General features: G+C 36.5%; 1 protein-coding gene across 1 annotated transcript in view; it reads right to left on the bottom strand.

Moving 5' to 3' along the window:
- Positions 1–18,301, bottom strand: part of DPYD (dihydropyrimidine dehydrogenase) — a 945,375-nt gene that overhangs the window by 396,274 nt on the left and 530,800 nt on the right. The gene's annotated exons all lie outside the window — the stretch shown is intronic.

Genomic DNA, 18,301 nt, shown 5'->3' with positions numbered 1-18,301 from the left:
TGTATTGTGTCAGATATGAGTCATTTATTTTTTTGCATGCGTGCATGCTCAGTCCCTTCAGTCTTGTCTGACTCTTTGTGACCCCACGGACTATAGCCAACCACGCTCCTCTGTCCCCAGGATTCTCCAGGCAAGAATTTTACCAGCATTGTATGTTGAAAAGACTATATGTTGTCCACTGGATTTCCTTCAAGTATCTCTGTCAAAAATTATTTGTTCATAAAACTAATGTGTATGTTGCTTTCTAGATTTGTTATTTTGCTCCAATAATCTAACTTTACACCAATACAATACTATTCTAATTACTCTAAGTCCTGAATTCAGAAAGTTTTAAATTTCCAACTTGGTTCTTTTCAAATTATTCTGGCTATGGTAAGCCCTTTGTACTTTCATATGAATTTCAGAATCAATTTGTCAAATAATGCAAACAATCATGCTAATATTTTGATTGTAATTTCATTTTACCTTTAAATCAATATGAAGCTGCTTGACACCTTAACAGTAGTGACTCTTCTGATCAGTGAACACGATACGTGCTCAGTTTCTAAGTTATGTCTGACTCTTTTGCGAAGCCATGCATCCCAGGATCCTCTGTCCATGGGATTTGCCAAGCAAGAATACTGGAGTGGTTGCTATTTCCTTCCCCAGGAGATCTTCCCAACCTAACCTTCCCAAACCTGCATCTCCTGCAATACAGGAAGATTTTTTACCACTAAGCCAAGAGGGAAGTCCCCCCATGTATTTAGTTCTTCTTTAATTTCTACCAGTAACATATGGTAGTTTTCATTGTTCATATATTTCATATTTTATGTCAAATTTATCCTTGTTTCATTTTTTTGCTATATAGATGTGATATACTTATTTCAGTTTCTTATTGTTAATTACTAGTATATAAAAAGTAAGAATGATGATTAAAAGTTGATCTTGTATCTTGCAGTCTTGATAAACTCATTTATTATTTAAAGTTGTATTTTGGCAGGCCAAGGCCAGATTGAGGCAAGTTAGGCATTTGCCTGGAGTGCAGAATTTAACAGAGTGCAAGAAAAGTCAGTAATGAAAATAAACAGTATTTCAATGTCATTTTTTAAAAAGGCAAATGTGAAAACAAGAGCTTGTAAGCTAGCTACCTACTTTTGTAAATAAAATGGTTTTTATTGGTATATTTAGTCAGATTTTCTATATAAGCAATTATGTCCTCTGTGAATAAAGGCAGTTTTACTTCTTCCTTTGCAATCTGGATATCTTATTTCTTTATCTTCCCTTATTAAACAGTGTAGGAGCTCTAGTACAGTGTGTCCTAGAAATGGCAAAAGCAAATATTGTTGTTTCCTTTTTCTTAGGAAGAAAATATTCAGTTTTCTACCATTAACTTAGGTGTTAGGTGTAGCGATTTTTTAAAAATATAATTTATAATTTTATAATGCATCAATTAATGTATTTAATTTAAGAAATTATTTTTCTATTCTTTATTTGCTGAAATTTCTTAAAACATTAGGAATACATTTTTGGATTTCTTGAAATATTTTTGTTCTATTTGTGTTTTTGGTGTTATTAGTTTGCAATTTTTGTGAACAGCATTATTTTCAAATGTGAAACTTACTAGAATTCCTGGAATAAACCTCATTTGCTCACAATCTATTATATTCTTTCTAAATTATTGGTTATTACTTGTAAATTTGTTTAGAATTTTTGCATCTGTGCTGATGAGTGACATCGGTCTCTAGTATTCTTGTTCTGCCTTTGTCTAGTTATGATATCAAAGTGTTGGCGTTATAAGTTTAGTTAGGAAGTACTTCCTCTGCTTTTCTGAAAAAGTATGTGTAGAATTAGCATTATTCTTTCTTAAATGGTTGGTAGAATTCAATCATGAAGCCATCTGGGTCAGTAGTTTTAATCATGCAAGTATTCTGACAGAAATTCAACTTCCTTAATGTTATCCATTGCTTCCTGACTTCATTTTGAAAGCCTGCGTCTTTAAAGGAATTTGTCCATTTCACCTATGTGGACAGGTTTATTTCTATAAAATTATTCGTAATGTCCTGTAATTTTCCTTTTAATATCTGTAAAGTCTGCAGTGGTCATCCCTCTCTAATTCCTTATATTGTTTTGTGTTTCTTCTCTCTTTTTTCCCCAGGTCAGTCTGGTTAAAGTTTATCAATTTTATGTCTTCTTAACAAATCTGCTCTATCTTCCTTGATGTTTTCTATTATATTTCTGTTCTTTATTTCATCATTTCTTTCTCTGATCTTGATTGTGTCCATTATGTTATTAATTTTGGGCTTAATGTTCTCTTGTCATAGTTTTTTGAAGGTGGAAGTTATGGTCATTTATTTGAGGCCTTTTTTAATTTCTGATACATGAATTTGATGCTATAGACTTTCCCTCAAGTAATGTTTTTATGATGTACCATGAATTTTGATATTTCATGTTTTAAATTTCATTCCATTAAAAATACTTTTAAATTTTCCTTATGATTTCCTCTTTCATCTAAGTGTTTTTGAGGTATATTATTTACTTTTTAAATATTTGAGGATTTTCCAAATACTTTCCCATTTTTGGATACAAATTTAATTCTACTTTGAGCAGAGTATATATCTTGGTTGACTTATGTTTTTTTAAAATTACTGAGACATCTTTTATGACCCAGAATATGGCCTATCTTAGTAAATGTTATGCGTGTATTTGAAATGACTGTGTATTCTGACTCCTTTGTATGGCTAGTCCTACAAATGTCTACTAAATAAGGCGATTGCATTTGTCAAATCCTCAATAGCCTCATTCTATTGTTTAATTAATTACTGACAAGCAGGTATGAAAATCTCCGTTTATAATTTCTTTCCACTGCTCTTTGCAGTTGTCTCTTTTTTGTATTCAAGTATCCTGAAGTTCTGCTATTAAGTGAATGAAACAATTAGGACTGCTATCAACTGTACATGAATTTATTTTTTAATCATTATAAAATGATCATTTTTACCCCTGATAATATTCTTTGCTTTTGTAACTACTTTATCTGCTATAAATATTATAAGATTTTATTTGAATAGAATTAGCATGACATATCTCCTTCCATTGCTTCAGTATTCTATTGTGTACTCATATTTAAAATCTTTTTTTTTTCTTGTTGGCAGCATACAGTTGAATCCCACTTTTTATCAAATATGGACATCTCTCCCTTTTAATTCAGATGTTTAGACCATTTACATTTAATGCAATTATTGATATCAGTTCAATTCAGTTCAGTTCAGTCACTCAGTCGTGTCTGACTCTTGGTGACTTGATGGACTGCAGCACTCCAGGCTTCTCTCTCCATCACCAACTCCTGGAGGGTGCTCAAACTCATGTCCATTGAGTCAGTGATTCCATCCAACCATCTCATTCTCTGTCGTCCCTCCTCCTGCCTTCAATCTTTCCCAGCATCAGGGTCTTTTCTAATGAGTCAGCTCTTTGCATCAGGTGGCCAAAGTACTAGAGCTTCAGCTTCAGCATCAGTCCTACCAATGAATATTAAGGACTGATTTCTTTTAGGATGGACCGGTTTGATCTCCCTGCAGTCCAAGGGAATCTCAAGAGTTTTCTCCAGCACCATGGTTCAAAAGTATCAGTTCTTTGAAGCTCAGGTTTCTTTATGGTCCAACTCTCACTTCCATACATGACCAATGGAAAAACAATAGTTTGGACTAGATTGATATGGTTAGGTTTAACATTACTTTCTTTTGGTTTGAGTGATTTGACTCTATTTCATACTTTATTGTTTATGATTTATCTGTAACTCAGTCACATAATTTCAATTATTTTTAGAGCTTAGTGTATATATCTTTAAGTTATCATAGTCTGTCTTCAAGGGATATAAAACTTTATATATGGTTTAGACCCTTATAGTAGTATACTTCCATTTCTTCCTCACAACTTTTGCATTATTGTTGTCATGCATTTTACTTCCAGGTATGTTATATACCCCCATGCTATCTTATATTTTTGTTTAAACAACAAATTCTTTTCTAAAGTAAGTTAAATGATTAAAAAAAAAAAACACCTATATTATCCATGTAGTTACAAATCCTAGTGCTCTTTACTCCTTTGTGTAGATCAATATTTCAACCTGGCATCCTTTTCCTTAACAAAAAACATTTTTAACATTTCCTGTAGTGCAGATTTTCTGGTGATGAATTCTTTCACTCTTTTTATGTTTGAAAAGTACTTACTTCACCTGCACTTTGAAAGGCATGTTACTGAATTTTGAAATCTGTTAACAGCTTTTGTTTGCTTGTTTTTTTAAACTTTCAGCACTTTAAAGATGACATTAGTTTGCATTGCTTCTGGTGATAAATTACAGCAGAATATTATGTTTTTCTTATGTTATGTTTCTCTGTATGGAACATGCTTTCTGTCCCTAGCTGCTTTGAAGGTTTTTTTTTTCCTTTATTACTGGTTTAATTAATCTGATTATGATGCACTACCTTGTAATTTTCTTCCTGTTTCTTATACTTGGAGTTCATCAAACTTCTTGTTTATTATTTTTGTTTGTTTTAGCATTGTTTGTGGAGTGGGGAAGACTTGTTGTTTTAAGAAAAATTAAGAAAGTTTGGTCCATTATTTCTTCAGATTTCAGGAATTCCAGTATATATAAGTTGTCCCCAGCTCACAAGGTATATGTTTAATTTCTTCTCTCTGTGTATGTGCTTCATTTAGGATAGTTTTCATTGCTCCATCTTCAAGTTATTAACTGTTTCTTCTGCAGTGCCTAACATGCTCCTAACAAATTTTATTGTGTTCTTTACCCTTTGAAATGTAGTTTTCAAGCCTGTAATTTTGAAATAGGTCTTTTATCTATCTTCCATAGTTTAACTTGGATTTTTGAAAGTATGGAATATAGTTGTAAAAACAGCTTCAATGTATTTGTCTGCTAATTTTAACATAACACAGTTTAAACTGATTCTTTTTTCTTATTTCGGGTTTATGTTCTGATTTCTTTACAGGGTAGGAATTTTTTAATTAGATGTCAAAAATTGAATTTAGTGTTTGGTAATAGTTTGTATTCCTATAAATATTCTCGAGAATTCTTTCTTAGTTGCAGTTATACTAAGTTCAGTTCAGTTTCTCATTCATGTCCAACTCTTTGCAACCAACCACTGGACTGCAGCACGTCAGGCTTCCCTATCCATCACCAACTCCCGGAGCTTGATTGAACTCATGTCCATCAAGTCGATGATGCCATCCAACCATATTATATGCTGCCGTCCCCTTTTCCTCCTACCTTCAATCTTTCCCAGCATCAGGGACTTTTCTAATGAGTCAGCTCTTTGCATCAGGTGACCAAAGTATTGGAGCTTCAGCTTCAGCATCAGTCCTACCAAGGAATATTGAGGACTGATTTCCTTTAGGATAGACTGGTTGGATCTCCTTGCAGTACAAGAGTCTTCAACACCACAATTCAAAAGCACCAATTCTTCAATGTTCACCTTTCTTTATGGTCTGACTCTCACATCCATTCATGACTGCTGGAAAAACCATAGCTTTGACTAGATGGATTTTTGTTAGCAAAGAAATGTCTCTGATGTTTAATATGTTGTCTAGGTTTGTCATAACCTTTCTTCCAAGGAGCAAGAATCTTTTAATTCTATGGCTGTAGTCACCATCTTTTGAAGCCCAAGATAATAAAGTCTGCCACTGTTTCCATTGTTTCCCCACCTATTTGCCATGAAGCAATGGGACTGGATGTCATGATCTTTGGTTTTTGAATGTTGAGTTTTAAGCCAGCTTTTTCACTCTCCTCTTTAACTTTTACCAAGAGCCTCTTCAGTTCCTCTTTGCTTTCTGCTGTAAGTGTGGCATCATCTGCATATCTGAGGTTATTGATATTTCTCCCAGGGATTTTGATTCCAGCTTGTGCTTCATTTAGCCAGGTATTTCGCATGTTGTACTCTGCATATAAATTGAATAAGCAGGGTGACAATATAAAGCATTGCGCCACTCCTTTCCCAATTTTGAACCAGTCTGTTGCTCCATGTCTGGATCTAACTGTTGTTTCTTGATCTGCATACAGATTTCTCAGGAGGCAGGTAAGGTGGTCTGGTATTCCCATCTCTTTCAGAATTTTCCACAGTTTGTTGTGATCCACACAGTCAAAGGCAATAGTCAAAAGTCACAGTTAAAAAGTGTAGTCAATACAGCGGAAGTAGATATTTTTCTGGAATTCTCTTGTTTTTTCTATGATTCAATGGATGTTGGCAATTTGATCTCTGGTTCCTCTGCCTTTTCTAAATCCAGCTTGTACATCTGGAAGTTCCCAGTTCTGTACTGTTGAAGCCTAGCTTGATGAATTTTGAGCATTACTTTGCTAGCGTTTGAGATGAGTGCAATTGTGCCATAGTTTGAACATTCTTTGGCATTGCCTTTCTTTGGGATTGGAATGAGAACTGACCTTTTTCAGTCCTATGGCCACTACTGAGTTTTCCAAATTTGCTGGCATATTGAGTGCAGCACTTTCACTGCATCATCTTTTAGGACTTGAAATAACTCAGCTGGAATATCATCACCTCCACTAGCTTTGTTCGTAGTGATGCTTTTAAGGCCCACTTGACTTTGCATTCCAGGACGTCTGGCTCTAGGTGAGTGATCACAACATTGTGGATACCTGGGTAATTAAATCTTTTTTTGTATAGTTCTTCTGTGCATTCTTGTCACCTCTTCTTAATATCTTCTGCTTCTGTTAGGTCCATACCATTTCTGTGCTTTATTATACCCATCCTTGCATGAAATATTCTCTTGGGATCTCTCATTTTGTTGAAGAGATCTCTAGTCATTTTCATTCTATTGTTTTCCTCTATTTCTTTGCGCTGATCACTCAGGGAGGCTTTCTTATCTCTCCTTGCTATTCTTTGGAACTCTGTATTCAGATGGGTATATCTTTCCCTTTCGTTTCACTTCTCTTCTTTTCTCAGCTATTTGTAAGGCCTCCCCAGACAACCATTTTGCCTTTTTTCATTTCTTTTTCTTGGGGATTGTTTTGATCACCACCTCCTGTACAATGCCATGAACCTCTCTCCATAGTTCTTTAGGCACTCTGTCTATCAGACCTAATCCCTTGAATCTATTTGTCACTTCCACTGTATAATCATAAGGTAATACCTGAGGGTCTAGTGGTTTCCCTACTTTCTTCAATTTAATCTTATTTTGCAATAAGGAGTTCATGATCTGAGCTACAGTCAGCTCCTGGTCTTGTTTTTGCCTGCTGTATAGAGCTTCTCCATCTTTGGCTGCAAAGAATATAATCAATCTGATTTTGGTATCGACCATCTGGTAATGTCCATGTATAGAGTCCTCTCTTGTGTTGCTTGAACAGGGTGTTTGCTATGACCAGTGCATTCTGTTGGCAAAACTCTGTTAGTCTTTGCCCTGCTTCATTTTGTACTCCAAGGCTAAACTTGCCTGTTACTCCAGGTATCTCTTGACTTTCTACTTTTGCATTCCAGTCCCCTATGATGAAAATGATATCTTTTTTTGTGTTGGTTCCTGAAGGTCTTGTAGGGCTTCATAGAACCACTCAACTTCAGCTTCTTCAGCATTGGTGGTTGGGGCATAGACTTGGATCACTGTGATATTGAATGGTTTGCCTTGGAAACGAACTGAGTGCATTCTGTCATTTTTGAGACTGTACCCAAGAACTGCATTTAGGACTCTTTTGTTGACTATGAGAGCTACTCCGTTTTTTCTAAGGGATTCTTAGAAGTAGTAGTAGTAGATATAATAGTCATCTGAATTAAATTCTCCCATTCTGGTCCATTTTGGTTCACAGATTCCTAAAATGTTGATGTTCACTCTTTTCATCTCCTGTTTGACCACTTCAAAATCAGTTTGATTCATGGACCTAACATTCCAGGTTCCTATGCAGTATTGTTCTTACAGCATTGGACTTTACTTCCATCCCCCCGGGCACATCCACAACTGGGTGTTGTTTTTGCTTCAGCTCCATCTCTTCTTTCTTTGTGGAGTTATTTCTCTACTGTTCTCCCAGTAGCATACTGGGCACCTATTGACCTGGGGAGTTCCTCTTTAGTGTCATATCTTTTCGCCTTTTCATACTGTTCATGGCAAGAATACTGAAGTGGTCTGCCATTCCCTTCTCCAGCAGACCAAGTTTTGTCAGAACTCTCCACCATGACCCATCTGTCCTGGGTGGCCCTACATGGCATCGCTCATAGTTTCATTGAGTTAGACAAGGCTGTGATCCATGTAATCAGTTTGGCTGGTTTTATGTGACTATGGTTTTCACACTGTCTGCCCTCTGATGGATAAGGATAAGAGGCTTGTGGAAACTTCCTGATGGGAGGGACAGGCTGTGGAGGAATCTGGGTCTTGTTTTGATGGGTGGCTCTATGTTCAGTAAATATTTAATCCAATTTTTTGATGGGCTGTGTTCCCTCCTCTGTTCTCTCTCTTCAGAAGGACTTACGCCAGCACTTCTGTAGTCAGTGCCGCTGACCCCCTGGCAGGCCACTGTTGGCTCACGCTTCTGCCAGAGACTCCTGGACACTCACAGGCAAGTCTGGCTCAGTCTGTGGGGTCACTGCTCCTTTCTTCTGGGTCTTGGTGTGCACAAGGTTTTATTGGTGCTGCCCAGTCCTGTGGAAGTTCTGTAATCAAATCCCACTGGCCTCCAAATCAAACTCCCTGGGGGTTCTCAGTCTCTTTGTCAGATCCCCAGGTTTGGGAAATCTGTTGTGGGTCCTAGAACTTGCGTAACAGTGTGAGAACTTCTTTGGTATAACTGGTCTCCAGTTTGTGGGTTGTCTGCTTGGTGGCTCCATGTAGGTCTTATGGCGACCTCCTCTAAGAGGACTTAAGCCACACACCTTGCCTCCCAGATCTGCTGCAGCCAGAGCCCCTGTACCCGTGGCTGGCCACTGCTGACCTGTGCATCTGCAGGAGATGCTCAAACACAAGGCAGGTCTGGCTCAGTCTCTGTGGGGTCTCTGGGTCCTGGTACACACCAGGTTTTATTTGAGCCCTCGAGTGTATCTGGCGGGCATGGAGTTTGATCTAAATGAGATTTCGCTCCTCCTACTGTCATGTTGGGGCTTCTCCTTTACCCTTGGATGTGGGGTATCTTTTTTTGGTAGGATCCAACATTCTCCTGTCGATGGTTGTTCAGCAGCAAATCGCAATTTTGGAGTTCTCACAGGAGAAAATGAACACATGTCCTTCTACTTCATATTCTTAGTAGTTACATTACTTAGACATATTTTTATCCTTTCAGGTCTGGCTTTTAAGGTTTTTTGGGCATACCCAAACAAGTGCTTGGCCTATGACTAATTGTAATTCATAAGGTTTTTCACTCTGGCTGTCAAGAAGAGTCATAATTTCCAGATATATGTGAAAATTGAATAATAGCCCTGCAAATCCATTCTGAAATTTCTTTCTGTAGTCTAATTTACTAACAGGCATGAGCTGATCTGTACTCTGTTAAGTACTCAAGGGATCTTTTGCAAATCTCCAAAGGTCTTTCTGTATGCAGCTCTCTACTTTCTGATGCTTTATCTTGTGAATGCTAGTCACCCGTGTTCTCTCTGGACTCTCAGTTCTACTTTTCTGATTTCTGACTGGTTTTTGCTGCCTGCCCTGTAGCCTGGAAATTTTCTTGGGCAATGGCAGAGTTCATTTCCTTTGCTTTCCATCTCTCAGTGACCACTGTCCTTACTGACTGATGTTCTACCTCTTAAAAATTGTTGTTTCATATATAAGTTTTTGAATGCTACTATTTCAATTGAGAGAATAAATCCAGTCCCATTACTCCATCTAGGATGCTGCTAATGTTTTTTTTTTTTTTTTTTTTTTTTTTTTTTTTTAAAGGAACTAGAAATGCCTTATTTTAAGAAAATGCTTGGCTACATGGAGCCAGAAACAAATCATGTAACTATGAGCTATATTATGTTTTCTTATTAATTTTGGCTACTCTTGTTTGTGGAATTAAATATAGTTTAATTTTTCTTTGCTTCTATGCTGAAAACAAGAAAATAACTGTCATTATTCTAGCTTTATTTTAATCAGAAGCTAAGTCAAATGAATGAATGATATTAAGGCAAAGAAGTACAATGAATGAAACACTGAGGAAAGAATCAGAAGACCTTACATTCTACATAACATATAATTAACTCAAATTCAGAATAATCACTAAAAATATATTTATGAACTTAGTATTTAATTTTTAATTGGTAATTATTTCTGAAATAGTGTCTTTTATATGAACTGTTTATAAATGTTTTGAAAATCAATTGGGCAACATGATTCAAGAGCTATAAAAATGATGTTTCCTTCTATTTGCTAAATCTACCCCTCAGAATATTTCATGAAAAAAAATTATTATTTTTAGTAGAAATAAAATCTAAATGCACAAAGTTATTGTATGAAGTGTTTTCCAGGTGGCTCAGTGGTAAAGAATCTGTCTGCCAGTGCAGGAGATGTGAGAGATATGGGTTTGATCCCTGGGTTGGGAAGATCCCTTGGAGAAGGAAATGGCAACCCACTCCAATATACTTGCTGGGAGAATCCCAGGGACAAAGGAGCCTGGCCAGCTATAGTCCATGAGGTCTCAAAGAGACACAACTGAGTGACTAAGGACACATCTCTGCAGCATAATTTAAAGTCACAAATAGTTGCAATATGTCAAGCCCATTACCTATAATATCTCATTTAATTTTTACAACAAACTCTGAGAGATGGTATTATCATCATACTGATGAGAATGAGGCTAAGTATCAATAAAGCAACAAGTCAGAGGAGCTGCTGAGATTTAAATCCATTCTGATTCTAAACCCTATGCCTTTCATCCCTGGACTCCATATACTCTATAAAAGTGAAAATAGATACTTATTAAGATAACTGGACATGGACTGTTTTGCCCCATCCACTTTAATATTTTAAATTTCCATTTTATGATTTATTTTTTAGACTATGATATATTTAAATATGATTTATTTTTATTTATATACACTAAATAGATCTTTTTTTTTTAATAATAATGTCACTGGATAATTGTTTGAGATTTTAGCAAAAAAAAGGAAGTTGGGAAATATCTGTCTTCTGGAATTCACAGTGTTACAAAATCACTACTTAAGCGATGGTGTGAAAAAGGGAAGGGCTTCCTAGAGGATTCACTAGGCTTCACTTCAATGCCTGATCCAGTACTTTTCTAAGAAAAAAAAAAAAAAAAAACCACAAACCAGTTGAGAACATAGAAATTTACAGAAACATAAACTTAATAAGCTCAAATAATTCTGGATAGAGCAAATGAATGAATGATATTAAGGAAAAGAACTACAATGAATAAAACATTGAAGAAGTAATCAGAAGACCTGATAGTCTACATAAAGTATAAGTAACTCAAATTCAGAAGAATCACTAAAAATATGAGATTCTTACATCTCTGTTGGTGAAACCCTTTTCTTGGGATATGAGGAGAGAAGAGCTAGGGTGCTATTTGTACTTTATAAGCTCTGTGATAGGAAAGCAAAAGTAATGAACGTGTACTGATCACTGCTGGCTGATAATACATTTACTGTAGTTTTATTTGTTACTAAATTTTATTTCTCTGACCAGATTGCATGAGTAATAGCACCCCCCCCCACCTTTTCTAATTAGTTAGACTTAGTTACACATTTCCCAAAGAAAAGAAAGCCCACTTCTGCTGAGTCAGCCTCCAGGACACCTGTAAGAAGACTGTACAGGAATGATGGGGTGATGAATGTCTGCTGAATAAACAGAGAGCATCCTCCTGTTTAGAAGATATCTAGATCTGACTCTCAACTTCCTATTTTAAAATATAGAACTTAAAAGGAGGCTGGGTAACAGTTCAAATCAGCCCACACCAAGTTGCTGGTATTGTTTTCTATAGATACACCTCCATCTCTGCAAAGCCAAAAGAGCTGAGCCATAAAATATTCTTCACTGGAACTAATGACAGAACTTTCTCTGTCAAGTGAAAAGATTTTTAATGGTTTTTGAGAGTCTGCAGTTGAGAAAGCTCATTCTATTTGCCCCATATCAGCAAGGGAGGATTGTAATACATATGTTCTTAATTCCTCAGGTTCTTTATAGTCAAATGGAACCCGCTTCATGGTATAATGGGATGATTTCCAGTTTCAGTGCATTAACTTACTAACTCTGTGATCTGGACAGTTAAAGCAATATCTCTAATGTCAGTTCCCTCATCTGTAAAATGGGGAAAATCTTTGTTTCACAGATACATAAAGCCCTTAGTACAGTTCCTAGCACAAATAAACAGCTCCCAGTAAATAGTTCTGGTTTAGGAGTTTTATAAATATTTAATGATATATGCAACGTTCATGAGTGATATTGATTATATATATATAGTACAATCAATTGATGAACTTTAAACACACACAAATATGTATCTATACACATACTTACATATACATACAGATAGATATATATTCACTTTATCCATGCCAGAATTACTGAAATGATTGAACTAGTATAGGGCCTAACTCTCCCAGATATTCTTTTTTAAGAAAAAAAAAAAAAACACTGAATCATTTTTATTTCATCTCCTTCATACAGACTTAGTTACTTTTCAACATGGATCATCTGCAAAGCACATAAATATTTTCAAAATTAACAAGTTAATGTTTTATACATTAACAGATGTATTAAAATACATCTGAAAAAGATGCAAACTTTGACATGGTGTTGAAACCTTGAGTCTTTGGTCCTAGAGCAGGTCATAAAGAGTAAAGTAAGTCTGAGAGAGAGAAACAATATCATGTATTAATGCTGAGGCTAGTCTTAAAGACTGAACTTATGACTTAAGATGATAAAACAATGTGACCATTTTATTAATATATAGATATAATTTCCTAGAAGTCCAACACATCAGGTGTGTGCTAAGAGCCAGAAAAACACCTGACTTAGTAGTCCTCCTTTGTTGGGAGGCAGACATTGATAAACAGCACAAATGGCAACAGACCACCGTGATCAGTGTCACGAGGACTGAAGAACTTCTGACCACAGCAGGGGACCTGGCCAAACCCCAGAGGAAACAGGGAGGGTTCTCTTGACCTGGGATCTGAGAAGGGGAGGCAGAGAGCGTGCAAGTGAGGGAGGCATGGGGAACTGCATACCCATCAAACACCTGACACGATCTATCAACAGAGGGGGTACAGCTCAAACCCTTCATTCTTCCCAGACATGTGGAAGGGGCTCTGGAGGTAGGGACAGGTGCATTTCCATGGCTCAGTGGTGGGAGGCTCTCCAAAACTCTCTCTGCAAACACCAGGCCAGAGGGTCTTCTGTTTGAAACCTATAGCATCTTTTTGAGTTGAGGTTGAACACTGTCTAGGCGGGCAGCAAGCATCCCTTCTAACAACTTGCTAAAGTGGTCTAAAACAAGGCAGTGTGGTGGGGCTTTACTTTTAAGTCTGTAATGCTAATATTTATTCAGTGACTTTCTTTTTGCTATGAGGCTGGACTTAATTTCTTGGTGAATTAAGTTCACCCACAATGAAAGTGGTAACTGAGTCATCATTTGGTCACATCATCGTTTTGGTCACATCATCGTTTTAGTTACATCATCTTAGTCAAGCTAAGATTTGGTGCTGAACTTTTCTTTCTTTTTTTATTTAATATCTGGAGTATTTTTAATATTGAGAATTTTTATCACTGTCTTTCCCCTTTGATAGTATCTTGTTGCCTGGATGCCTAAAGAATTCTTTAATTTTTCCTCACAAGTGTATCAGCTTAACTAGGACACATCTCAGATTCATGTTCCGGTTATAAATTTCCTAGAACATACTGTGCTTTTTAACTTATTTTTTAATTGGAGGATAATTGCTTTACAATATTGTTTTGATTTCCTGTACAAAACCACAAATCAGCCATAATTATATATATATATATACAGACACACACACACACACACACTCCTACTCCCACCCATGTCCCCAACCCAACTCACTCCAATATTCTTGCCTGGAGAATCCCTGTGGACAGATGAGCCTAGCTGGCTAGAGTCCAAAGGGTTGCAAAGAGTTGAGCATGACTGAGCGACTAAGCACAGCACAGCACAGTATATATATGTGAATGTTACTTTCTAAGTTCATCCTTCCCTCTCCTTTCCTCACTGTGTCTACAAGTCCATTCTCTGTGTCTACATTTCCATTTCTTCCCTGCAAATAGGTTCATCACTGCTAATTTTCTAGTTTCCATAAATATGCATTAATATGCAATAATAATGCATATTGATTTATGCATTAATCATAATGCATAATGCATAATCTGACTGACTTCACTCTGCATAAAAAGCTCTAGATTCATCCACCTCACTACAACTGACTCAAACTAATTCTTTTTTTAGGGCTGAGTAATATTCCATTGTATATATGTACTATATTGTCTTTATCCATTCATCTGTAGATGGACACTTAGGTTGCTTCCATATTCTGGTTGTTGTAAACAGTGCTGCAATGAACACTGTCTCCTGGAGATCCTAATAGGCAACTAGAATTAGGAAATGCAAGAGATACATTCTTAATCTGAAGTCCTTAGAACTCTTGAGAGAAAAATAGTAAATTCATGAACTCGGATGGAAAAAAATTTAGATCTTTATTTTCCCTAGACTCTCATTCAAATGTATCATTTCCTCTATCATGAAGCAACAAACCAGTGTAACACTATCAATACCTGTAACTTTGCACCAAAGGAAACCACACAGAATTATGTTGAGTAGAGTTGCTGCAGATGGCTCAAGGTGGCATTTGAAGTCACCATTACATCGAGACTGCAGTAAGTATTAATCTGCCATTAGACTGTATTTTTAGTCTCTTACTAAAGAGTAATATATATTACTAATATTTTTTAAAATAAGTCAAGAATTTCATTTTAATATAATGGGAATATTTTATTACCTTGCAAATTTTGTTTTATGCACTCAAAATTGTATTCTGAAATGGGCTTTTAGGTTTCACCAGGGTGCCTACAGAGGTCATGGCACCCACACAAAGTTAAGAACTCTGTATTTAGAGGCTAGTAATCAGGAATGCATCTTCAGAATGCTGATGAAGGGCAACTTGAGTCATTTTGAACATAATGTGTGCAGTGCTGCTCTTTCAGTAATAAACTGAGAAAGGGCTTCAGTAGAAATTACATATCTTATAATAGAAGTATTACATACCATTGTTCTTCCTTCATTAATTTCTCTAACAAAGCCATTATTCCCTTTTCTACCTTCACCAGCCAAGTCACTGATAAATCCTTACCTTTTACCTAACTCTCACTCTAACTGCCACAAACGATAGAAAATGTCCGTCTTTGCTTCCTAATTCAGTGCCTTCAGACAAAATGCAGCAGGTATTTGTTGGTGAAATTTTTGTAAGCCTAAAATATATGATTTCTAAGGTTTTTGTAGTGAGAATGAAAGGATTCACTTAAAATTGATTTCTGTAAGCCTTAATTATACATTTCATAATAAGTATTGCAAAAATCTCAGCTTAGGGGGGAAAAAACCCTTAGTAATAGATTGATTGATACAATTATCAGTGTGCCAAATTTAACTCACAGATAAATAAAAGTAAACCTTGAAAGCCAAGAAGAAATCTAGTATGTGTGTGTGTATGTGTGTGTGTGGGTGTGTGGGTGCTCATTCGCTCAGTCGTGTCTAATTCTTCGTGACCTCATGGACTATAGCCCGCCAGGCTCCCCTGTCCATGGAATCTTCCAGGAAAGAATACTGGAATGGGCTGCCATTTCCTACTACGGGGGATCTTTCTGACCCAGGGATCAAACCCATGTCTCTTGTGTTTCCTGCATTGGCAGGTGGATTCTTTACCACTGTGCCACCAGGGAAGCCATACAAGTGTAGGCTTTGGTATAATTCTGTGACAGTTAAGAAACAAGCCCCCTTACAAGACATTTCATCTTTATATTCAAGACGTTCTTCCTGCTGTCTCCTCTACTCCATGGTCAACTGGTGCCTACTGTCTCTGGAAATAGAGATACTGGTTATGGGTGTTAGCTGATCTATAAGCCCCCCAACACAATTTCTTTTTCAAAAAAGTTAACCCTTGGTTAGAAGCTGCCACAATGGGTTGAATTATCCAATCCCTGTCATTAAAGGTGGCAGCCAGGCACTTGAGAATGATGTGGGAAAACTCCAGTGAGAGTGATAATTAAACTTGGAAAATGAAGGGTCACCTTCTTTCATTCAGCTCATTGGGTTTGGCATCAGAGTAATTCTAAAACAGTGGGGGATATTCTACTCTCAGCATGGCAATATCTAGGTGCACACATATTATTTCTATGGGTTCAAATGGGAATGCCATTTTAATTGTATTTAAAATGTTAACTTTAATATGGGGAGTAAAAATGTTAGAAATTAGTTCTAAGAATACAGAAAAAGAATAATGAGTGAAATCTAAATGGTGAAAGAATTAGCAACAAGAAAAGCATGTATTGTTTTCTCAGAAGAAGCAGCATTATAAGAGAAGAAAATTGTTTCCAGGGAAATTGAAAAGAACATTTAAATGCGTTCAAGTCTTTCTACTTGACTGTAGAATCACAAAGCAAGGGTTCTGTCTTAACTTTCTTGTCTACTTACTGTCATTTCTTAGAGGCCATTATTATAACATCTTATTCCTGCTCAAAAGAGGGTAGAAAGTATCAGGTGAGCTTTAAGACAAGTTATTAATAAGAGTTATTGTCCAGAAAATGGGTTTTTTTAATTACATTGGTTCATCTAAATACTATTGAAGGAATACTTCATAATATTCTTATTTTGCATTAAATAAGTAATACTGAGCTTTTAAGAGGACCTGAAATGATATTGCAATATAAGCAAGTATACTCTTGAACACTATTACTAGAAAGGGCATAGATGCTAAAATCAAATTTCAAGTTCAAATTTTGGCATCACCATATAACAGCTGTGAGCCTTAGGCATGCTACCTAATGCCACATGCCTCAGTTTCCTCATGTGTGAAATGGGGGAAATAGTGCTACCTATCTTATAAAGCTATCAGAAAATTAAATGAGTATTAAAATATATAAAGCATTTATAACCATATCTAGTACAGAGTGATTATTATATAAGTGCTCATTCTTACATAGGGTCATAGTGTCACAAAGAGTCAAACATGACTGAACCAACTAAGCATGCACTGCTGCTAAGTCGCTTCGGTCGTGTCCGACTCTGTGCGATCCCATAGGCGGCAGCCCATCAGGCTCCACCGTCCCTGGGATTCTCCAGGCAAGAACACTGGAGCGGGTTGCCATTTCCTTCTCCAATGCATGAAAGTGAAAAGTCAAAATGAAGTTGCTCAGTCGTGTCTGACTTTTAGCGACCCCATGAACTGCAGCCTACCAGGCTCCTCCGTCCATGGGATTTTACAGGCAAGAGTACTGGAGCGGGGTGCCATTGCACACACACTTACTTATTACCATTATTATTTTATTTCATAAAACTGTAGACTATGTTTTAAAATATATTATTAATTATTTTTATGGTTGAACACTTTTGTCCTTGGCATTATGAGAAGAGATTTCCAAAACATGTGGATTCTTTAAAATGCAAATAGTCCAACAAAATTGTTACTAGAGTTGATTGTATAATGCTCATACTGATAATTGCAACATCAAGCTCCAAAATTAAAAAATTCCTAATAAGCAGAAGCTATTGATTTCAGATGGCCTTTATATAGTTTCTTTCACATCTGAAGGGTTGAACTGAAGAAGATAAATTGTATCTTATGTGATTATATTTTCTTTTAAGATAAGAGAGATTTTGGAAACAATTAGAGCTTTCTAAAACAGAAAAATAAACCTGATGAGCTAGGCAAATGTGTGATAGCTTAAGTCCCTTTGTAAAATTTTCTGATTTATCAGTTTGTGGGCAAACATCCACATATTTCAATTAAATTATTTATTATTATTATTATTAGAATATTTGAAGTGTTCTCAAGGCAGTGGCACCCCACTCCAGTACTCTTGCCTGGAAAATCCCATGGACGGAGAAGCCTGGTAGGCTCCAGTCCATGGGGTTGCTAAGAGTTGGGCATGACTGAGCGACTTCACTTTCACTTTTCATTTTCATGCATTGGAGAAGGAGATGGCAACCCACTCCAGTATTCTTGCCTGGAGAATCCCAGGGACAGAGGAGCCTGGTGGGCTGCCGTCTATGGGGTTGCACAGAGTCGGACATGACTGAAGCAACTTAGCAGCAGCAGCAGCAGCAGCAGCATTTATCTCTAAAAGATCATCGCAGAAAAATCTTTTTACAATGCAAACATTGCCCCAA

This window comes from Bubalus bubalis, chromosome 6, assembly GCF_019923935.1.
Source record: "Bubalus bubalis isolate 160015118507 breed Murrah chromosome 6, NDDB_SH_1, whole genome shotgun sequence".
NCBI classification, from domain to species: Eukaryota; Metazoa; Chordata; class Mammalia; order Artiodactyla; family Bovidae; genus Bubalus; species Bubalus bubalis.
This window is presented reverse-complemented; position numbering and strand designations above follow the sequence as displayed.